Raw genomic sequence first — 10,119 nt, forward strand, 5'->3', positions numbered from 1 at the left:
CCTCCAAAACAAAACAATAATAAATTGGTCATTTTCAATCTACGACTGTTTGTGGGACACTGCTGTGCGCAATTGGCTGCCGCGTTCGCCCACAAATATACAGTCAATTCACTTTACGGTGTGTTCTGTGAAGCGCTTTGGGACGTCCTGCTGACGTGAAAAGCGCTATATCAAATGAAAGGATTATCATTATTATTATTATTAAACTGGTTAAAAATGTTCCTTTACATGAATGTATATAGCAAGTCCTCATAATGTTTGCACTGATGCTTCTGCTACAATGGTATGAAATTATTGTTGGGATTTTGGACTCACATAATCTAGACTGACACTCCAATGCAGTGCTGGGCATGTATTGCTTTGTTTGAAGTGCTCTCCTTTGCAAGAGATGTAAGCATTCTGGGAAGCTGCCTTATTTGAGGGCGCGATATAAATGCAAGTTGTTTTTGATAAAAAGATTCTGTCTGCCTGCTTAGGTGAACACTAAAGAACCTACGTCACTACTGTACTCGAGAATAGTAGAAGGCAGGGAAGGGACTGTCTTGCTATGTGTCCAACTCCAGCATTGTGCAGCATTTTGAGATGCTATCCTGCATGAAGGGTGCTACTGTATATAAATGCAACCTGTTATTGTTGGATCCTAATGGAGATTGTTCTAGTTTTCCTGGTACGGCAGATTCTTTGCATTGAGAAGTATAGCAATGACATTTAGACTCATGTTATACAGGTTTGTGGCATCCACATGACTCTGTTTGCTGTGATTCTACAAGTGGAACAGACAATCAGGAAAAGGAATCAACAAAGAAAAACAAACCAAAAGCTCTGACAATAACAATGCTGTCAGGTGGGTAGTAGATTAATCCACATCTCGTACACCTGCTCTATAGAATGTAAAAGGACATACTGCAAGTCTTGGGAACTAACTAGCGGTTATCTAAATCATATGCAACCCTCCCATAAAAATCTACATAATAATAATACGTACATTTGGCAGTGCATCTTTCACATCAGGAAGATATCTCAAAATTCTTCACTGGATAAACTGTAAATTGTAGTGACTGTGTTGGCGGTGAACACAGCAGCCAATTTACACACACCAGTGTTCCACAAACAACAACACAGTAAATGACCAATATTATTTGGGGGATTGTTTGCCAGGAAAGGACAAGATTACAGCATGTATAGAAGGAAATAAATGGTTTAGGGAAAGCAATCTTTCAACAATATTTTTGGATGCACCGAGATAACAGGACAAGATGGCACAGGTTACCAAGAGGAAATTCAGGATAAATATCAGGAAGTATTTCTTTACCTAGAGGTTAATTCATGACTGAAACGTTACCACAAAACTGACTGAGGCCAGGACACTGAAGGCATTCAATAAATAGCTTGATGCTGTGATGGGAAGATCGGAGATGGATATTCGGGAAGAATGAGATCAGGTGAGCTGGAGGGCCTTCTTCATTCAAACCAATCTTGTGATCTAATGTGAACTCAATGTTAGGGTGATCTTATCGAAATTTATGCAAAGCTTTCAGAGCTGTATGTAAATATTACACTTCAAGAGAACTGAACAACATATTAGCATGACAGATTTCTGAAGAGATTATTCAATTTACCCTTAAGTGCAATTAAGAGATGGTGGAAATCTTTAAAAGAAGAAAATGAGCTAGTAAAACCCTGTTTTTTGCAATCCAGACGAATGGGAACAATAGGATGTGACTGGAAGCGGTGCAGGGAGCCTGGACTATGAGCCTATTGGGCTCATGGTCTCCCACGGCGGGCCTGCCTGGAGCAGAGACCGAGACCTACAGGCAAGGCAGCAACCTGGAGCGAGGCTTTGAGACCTACAGGTGAGGCGCTACCTGAAGCTCTTGGGCTCATGGCATCCCGCAGGAGGCATATAGGTCCTGGGGATCAAGGGCAACACGGCCGTGGGCAACAATGACATAGCTGAAATTTTGGAACTGGCTTCAGGCTTTAACAGTGTTAAAGTATTTTATAATGAAGAATCATAAGAATCATCATAGAATTTTAGAGCACAGAAGGAGGCCATTCGGCCCATCATGCCTGTGTCAGTTCTTTGAAAAGAGCTACCAGCTAATCCCACTTCCCCGCTCTTACCACATAACCCTGCAACATTTGCCTTTTAAAGTACGTTTCTAATCAATTGGGCATTCATCTCATTGTGTTTTGTTGGACGTTGCTGGTGTAGATTTGCCAAATCTGCTTACATAATAGACCCTGCAACAACAATTTACACTTTTATTGCCACTTTCATGTTGTGAGGACATCTCAAAGACTTCATAAAGACTGGGCGGCAGCCTGAACTGGGAGCTGGGAGGGGGTCAAATACGAATTCAAAGAAGTAGGTCTTCAGGCAGGATTTGAGAGGGAGGGAAGAGATGGATGAATATCAGGAGAGTTCCACAGGAAGGGGGCAATATGGCTAAAGGCTCACTTGCTCACCAATGGCACCTCCCTACCTCTCCGACCTCCTCACTCCCCAATCTACAACCCGGTGTCTCCGCTCGATTGGCACCAGCCTCCTGCTCGTCCCTCACACCCTCCGCCCCACCATCGGAGGTCACGCTTTCAGCCCTGAAACTCTGGGACACTCTCCCTCAATCCCTCTGCCTTGCCCCCTCTCTCCCCTCTTTCAAATCCCACTTGAAAACCTTCCTCTTCGACTGTGCTAACCTCCTCCTTCCCCCACCCCATGACTCGGAGTCAGGCTCCGCCACTGTTAAGCACTCTGACACGCTACCCTGTGTGTGAGGTTATATCAATGCAAATTGTTGTTGGCGGGGTGTATAGGGCAGGACGGAGTTGGTGAAAGGCAGGGCGTGGCTGAGGGAGTAGGGTTGCAGGAGATTGCAAAAATAGTGGACGCTTTTGAAGGAGAGGACAGGAGTCTTCTTCAAACAGTGCCACTGGATCATTAACTTCTACTCGAACAATCAGAAGGGAATCTCAGTTTAACATTTAACCATTTAATACAGTGCGTCCCAGCTTTGCACTGGAGCGTGAGCCTAAACTATAAACTCAAAGCTCAAACCAAGTTCATATCACAACTTTTTGACCCAAAGGCAAGAATGCTACCAACCGAGCCAGACTAACACTTAATGGGATGAAATGCCAAAGAAGAGGTATAAACACAATGAAGATATGTTGGCATTTTGCACCTGATCTCAGTTGGTTTCAGAAATGCTTTAATTTCAGCCCACAGTCTAAATACAGTCTCCCATGCTCTGTTCAAAATTCTCAAGCCACTTCTTATAAGAATAATAAACATCCTCATATTTGATAAAACATCAAAGTTGTTGCAAATTATTGTGACTGCATTTGTAGGCAATTTGTTCATGGTACCGTGAAATCATAAGTACCAATTGAGATGAGCTGACACAGTTAAAAGAGGAAGGGTTTTAAAGAAAGGGAAAAAAAGTCTAACTGCAAAAAGAAATAGGGAAGTTTGGGGACAAAAGTGTCTACAAGTAATATTTTGACAAATCATTTGACAAAATACCCTATACTATATTGTTGAATATTTTCTTTTCTGACCAACAAAATAATTATACTGTATATACTTTGTCCCAATCCCCTCTGCTCGGGTCCAGATCCCTGACTGTTCAGTGCCTTGGGACCTCCTCCCGACGTGAAAGGTGCGATACAAATGTAATTTTATATTGTATTGTATCGCTTTGCTACAAGTATACAGGTTTCTTTTCCCTGAAACGTTTCTTTTTGTCTCTTTTCCCCCTTAACTTCATATCAGTAAAACACAGCACTCCTTCAAATTTGAGATGGGCACTCTCAAGGAATCAAAGGTGATTTTAAGTTAATGAGAAACCTGGTTTCAGTTACCTGCCTCTTATCAGCTATTGCAGGGATTTTAATTCAGCTGTGTTCTGCTGTCACAACTTTGCAGTGGTTATTGCATTACTTCTCAAGCAAACAGATTTTACTAGCTATAGAGCTAATCACACCACCTTTTGGGAATTTAAATTCCCACACTGTGAACATTGCTTTGAACATTAGTCATTATTGCAGGCAATAAACTGCCCTACTGATATCCTTTTTACAACACATTAATGTGCATAGCTTGTGTCATTACATAATAGCATTTTGCAAAAATGATTTGCAAATTTTTTATGTGAAATTTGGAATGCGTAATTTCTCTGCCATAAACCACTGTTGAAGCAGAGTTCATCAGTTACTCTGAAAGGGAATTTGGTACATGGTTGCATACTGATTTTGCTTAGGTTTTCAGGGATGAGTCGACCAGATGCTGGCCAGATCAGCGATGCGTTTCCATCACCGCAGCCTAAGACCTAGAAACAGGTCATCCTGTGGGAGGGAATGTGAGCATGTGTGTGCAAGGGCATATTACTGCAGATAATAAGAATAATCCATGCATTTGATATAGTACTTTATCAAGATGTCTCAAAACGCTTCACAATATTTTACTGTGAAGTGTAGTGACTTGTGAATTTGTAAACAAATACTTACAGCAATGTCCCACAAACAGCTATAAAATTAATGCCCGATTTTATTGGAGAGATTATTGGCTAGGCCACAGGGAGAAATTCTCTTCTCTTTTAGTATTGTGCCATAAGAACTTTAACGTCAACCTGAACAGGCAGACGGGATCTCGGTTTAATGCCTCATATGCTGATGGACGACAACCCTGACATCGCAGTAACCCCAGCTCCATTGGAACGCCAGCCTAAACTGTGAGATCAAAACTTTGGTGTGGGGTTTGAACACACAACTTCCTAAGAGCCAAAGAGTGCTATAAACGTAGCAAGGCTGCCAGATAGGCGAATATGAAAAAACTGAATTAAACAGTAATTGCATTACTTTCCCTTAGCCTCGCAAGTATTATATAAAAAATATAGTTTTGGGTAAAGACAGGACTTGAAAAATGTCAGTGGTCTTGGGGTAATCATGGTACTGATAGAACTGTGCCTCTTAAGTCAGACCTTCTAGAGGGGGAGAATCCTGTGTGTGTGTGTGGTGGGAGGGGCTAATGCATACAAAGTATTTGGGCTTTCAACTAATGCGCTGCAATCTCTGTCCATGGTTTATATGGTAGCTCCAGCATCAAAGCACTGTACTATTCTCAAGAGCACTATATAGCACCAAAGCAAGATCAGGTGCTTCCTGCTGTGAAAACTCCCCAAAGGGTGACAATGCCACTTTAACAGCCTTGAACTTTATTGTATCAAAAGACAAAAGAGATTTTCTTCGCACTGTTCCGTCACAAGAAAAATAACAGTGCTCCACACTCTTTCACCTACAATAGCCCTGCATGCACTTCTTCACTAAACACTAACGACAGGAACTTCACCACCAGAAACTGCAGCCGTCTATTTAAAGAAAATCTTGAAGGTGAGATCAATCAAACAAAAAGACAAACTATCTCTAGAGGAACTTCAAGTGGCCATTAAAGGAGAGAATTCCAGGACTATAAAGCTGCTTCACATTTGACAAGACACTAACTTCTTCGTAATGTCTGGCAACTCGACAGAAAGTTCTCCTTCTTCAGCAAGGGTCCGCTGTTGCTTGCACTCCACAACCCGCCACAACAACAACAACTTGCATTTATATAGTTCCCTTCACACAGGGTAGCGTATCGGAACTTAATAATAATCCTTGCATTTGATATAGCCCTTTTCACATCGCGAGGACGTCCCAAAGCGCTTCACAGAACACACTGTAAATTGAATCGACTATATGTTTGTGGGCGAACGCGGCAGCCAATTGCACACAGCAATGTCCCACAAACAGTCGTGGATTGAAAATGACCAATTTATTATTGTTTTTGTTTTTTTGGAGGGATTATTATTAGGCGTTGAGTCTTACAACAAGCCAGGGGGAGAGGGAAGGGGTGGGTGACTGTAAGCACGATCAAAAATTGAGGTCTTTAGGCAGGATTTGAAGGTGGAAAGAGGCAATGCAGAGCGATTGAGGGAGAGAGTTCTAGAGTTTCAGGGTCTAGTGGCTGAAGGCAAGGACACCCGATGGTGAATGGAGGGCACAAGGGACAAACTGGAGGCCGGAGCCAACCAAGTGGAGGCAGTGGATGGTGGAGTAGGGGATTCTGAACCAACTGTGCAGAATTTTGAATGAATTGGATTTTGTATATGGTGGGGAGACCAGCAATGAGGGCATTAGAATAGTCCAGCCGGGAAGTGACAAAGACGTGGATGAGGGTTTCAGCTACGTCGGTTGTGAGGTACGGACGGAGGCGGGCAATGTGGCGGAGGTGGAAAAAATGCGATCCTGGTCACGGATGTGCAGTGGAAAGAAAAGCTGGGATCAAACTTGATGCTTAAGTTGTGCACGGGTTCAGAGAGCCCGAGGAGACTGAGGAGTTCAGACCCGCAGGAGAGAAGATGTTGACGGGAACCAAAGAGTAGGGCGTACGTCTTGCTGACATTCAGATGCAGGAAATTCAAGTTTGAATATTTTTTGATTTATGACATAAATCAAGAAATATTCAAACAAGAAAATTTATTTTGTTGGCCAACCAAATGGATTGGCCACCACTGCTCTAATTGGTGGTAGGTTTGTCCTAGTTAAAAAAGTAGCAGGAAATCTTGATAGTTTTTGCAACTTGCTTGTGTTTGTGGTTTTACCTAATTGAACTCCAGCTCTATTCCAGTGTAAACTCTGGGAATCCTAAAGGCTAAATAACAATGGCTTTCCAGACATCTGACTAACCAAATAAATCTTTCAGTCACCTGCTGTGTTACCATGCTGCTTCCTCCACTGGGCAGGTGATGGAACATCCTGAACAACAGATGGCATCCTGTGAACAGCAGTGACTCAATTTTGAAAACTGAACATTGTTGGTTTCTTTCCTCCTTCTCACCTCATAGTAAGTTATTCCTCACCTCTGCAGGCCACTCAATACAGTATCACTCTATACAGTACTCCCAAAGTAGAACTACCGACATTTACCAAAGGATTAGGAACATGAGCCACTTGACTCAGTCATGTTTAGACGTGAAACAATCATAATAATCCTCAGATTTGATATGCAACAACAACAAAATTACATTAGTAGAGTGCCTTTCATGTCGGGAGAACATCCTCAAGGTGCTGAACTGTCGGGGATGAGGACCCGGGCGTGGTGGGGGGGTGGGGGGGGGCAGGATTGGCGTGAGGGAGGGCAGAGAGGTAGGAGGGCAGCTGATGGCATGGTCAAAAAAGGTGGGTCTTAAATCGTGCCTTGAAGGAGGCAAGTGTGGGAGCAAGGCAAAGGGATTGTGGGATGGAGTTCCAAAGAATGGGGGCAAAGAGGCTGAAAGTCCGGCTGCCGATGCTAGGGCGGGTCGGGCGGGAAACTTGGAGCAGACAGACTGATAGTGGGTCAGCAGATCAGAGATGTAGGAGGGGGCAAGGCCGTGGAGGGCCTTGAAATTGAGGATGAGGATTTTGAATTCTATCCTCTGAGGGATGGGGAGCCAGTGGAGCCGGGCGAGGGTGGGGGTGACGGGGTCACAGAGCTTGGTACGGAAGAGGACACGAGCTACAGAGTTTTGCATGATCTGCAACTTGTGGAGGGAAGTGTTGGGGAGGCCGACAAGGAGAGAGTTTCTGTAGTTGAGCCTTGAGGTGACGAATGCATGTATGAGGGTTTCGGCGGCCTGAGGGGTGAGGCAGTGGCGGAGTCGAGCAATGTTGCGGAGGTAGTGGAAAGCAGAGCAAGTCATGGCATGGATATGGGGGAGAAAGGACAGTTGAGGGTTGCAACAAGATGCCCAGGTTCCAAATTGGCTTGGTGAGGTGAAGGTCGCATCCATGGATGCTGATGCTACCAATGCCTGAGATGTGGAGGTGCTGGCATGAGCCAATCAGGAGGGCCTCAGTCTTGCTGACATTCACCTGTAGAAAGTTGGTCTCATCCAGGACTTGATGTCTGACAGACAGTCTGTCAGGACATCAGTTGTCTTGTAATTGAGGGTGGACGCAAAGATAGAGTTGGGTGTCATCCGTATACATGTGGAAGTTGAACCCATGTCTGCGGATGATGTCACCAAGGGGGAGCATATAGAGGTTGAAGAGAAGGCGACCAAGGACAGCGCAAAGAAACCAGACTGGAGGGGCTCATGAAGGAAGTGGTAGGAGAGGAGTGAACGAAGATGGGAAGCAAAGACTCTTTCAAGGACCTTCGAAAGAAAAGGGAGGTTGGAGATCGGCCTGTAGTTATAAGGCAGGGAGATGGGTCCAGGGAAAGTTTTTTCAGGATAGGGGTTATAGCTGTTTTTAGGGGGATGGGAACAGTGCTAGATGATAGGGAGAGATTGATGGTGTCAAAGAGTTGAGGGGCAAGGAGGTGGAGCTGGGAAGTAAGGAGAGGGGTGAGGATGGGGTCAAGGGAGCAGGTGGTGTGTTTCATGCTGAATTTGATGGTGATGAGAGAGGAGAGGGAGACAGGTTCGAAAATGTGGAGGGAGGGATGGATAGGGGTCGGAGTGTGGGAGTGGGGGGAGATGGGGAGGGAGTGGCGGTTGGGAGGGTGGAGGCAGCTGAATGGATCCGCTCAATTCAGGGCCTTATCACAGTGTCAAGACATCTTGAAGCATTTCACAGGAATTACTGTAAAGTCTAGTGTCTGTGCATTTGTAGGCAAACATGGCAGCCAATTTGTGCACAGCAACGTCCCACAAACAGCCATGAAGCGAATGATCAATTTCACCTGGGGGATTGTTGGTCAGGACCTCATGCGTTGATTACAAAACTTAGTACAAAGTCTTGACTTCTGTATAGAAACCTGTTCCCTCCTACACCCATGAGGTCAGTTTCACTTCCTAAGCCAGTCACCAAAAGGCCTTTCTGAGTAAAATACCAATTTGTCCTAAAATATGGGTGATTTCTAGTATGGCCAAACTGGCAGCTATTATTCTTTCAGGAAGAAAAATGAGTCTTATTCCTGACAGAATAAATTGTATTCAACCCCAGATCTCAGCAGTAAAAGGGCAGAGTTCTGAACCAACTGTGCCATCCAACTTGCAATTACATTAACTATTGATTACGACGGATACTTTCATTTCTTTAAATAGGAATTCTGAGTTCAGTTCAAAGCTGCAGTGTCCCTTATCTTTATACAGTTCTAAAAGGTTAATAAGTCTGGAAGTAATATTAAACTTGATACTCACATCAGCTATTTATATAACACTCGCTGTGTTCACTTGCATTAGGGCACGTTGCATTGGAGCTTCTGTAGTCAGTGACTTTAAGATGCTGGTTCAGATCCAGGAGTTTCCGCTCAGTGAGAGCCTCATATTGCTCATGTTGCCATGGGGAGGCGCTGATGAGACGTTGGACGCTTTACCTCAATTTGGTAGGACCACTCGCCAAGGGTTCTCTCACACACAACCAAGTAACAACTAATGAATCACAATGACAGAGATTTGGGAGCAGATCTCCAGAATGTCTCTTGTGCATAAAACATTAAACTATTTTTTTAAACTGACACAAAAATGTTATTTATTTGCAACAGCCATAAGAATTAAAGTTGTCACAAAGTTCATTTAGTGCATGCCATTGAGGAAACATATCAAATGCAATGTTTTAAATGCCTTGTGAGATAATAATAAGTTCCTTCTATTTCAAAAAGCCCCATATATTATCCGAGACATCTCAAAAGCGCTTCACAGGATTATACTGTGAAGTATAGTGATTGTGTATTTGTAGGCAATTGTGGTGTTCAATTTGCACCCAGCAATATCCCACAACCAGGCAACGAAGTGAATGGCCAATTCTATCGGGCGGATTGTTGGCCAGGACACTAAAGAAAATTCCCTTCTGTTTTTGAACTGTACCATGGGATCTTTAACATCTACCTAAACAGGCACAAGTGGGGCCTCAGTTACATCTCACCCGAAGGACATCAGCATCAAAAATTCATTGCTCCCCAGGCCTGCATTGAAGGTCAGCCTAGGCAATAAGTTACTCCTAATTCACCACTTCAAACAAATCCTTTCTGCCAAAAACACTCCCCTTGTGTTACCTGGCTCAAAATACCTGGTGTTTTCTCATTGTTTAAGTGGACATAATATAAAAATGTTAACCATTTAAGCTTTACTGAAATCCTAGCTAAAACATACA

The sequence above is a fragment of the Callorhinchus milii genome, unplaced genomic scaffold (genome assembly GCF_018977255.1).
Source record: "Callorhinchus milii isolate IMCB2004 unplaced genomic scaffold, IMCB_Cmil_1.0 Scaffold1, whole genome shotgun sequence".
Lineage (NCBI taxonomy): Eukaryota > Metazoa > Chordata > Chondrichthyes > Chimaeriformes > Callorhinchidae > Callorhinchus > Callorhinchus milii.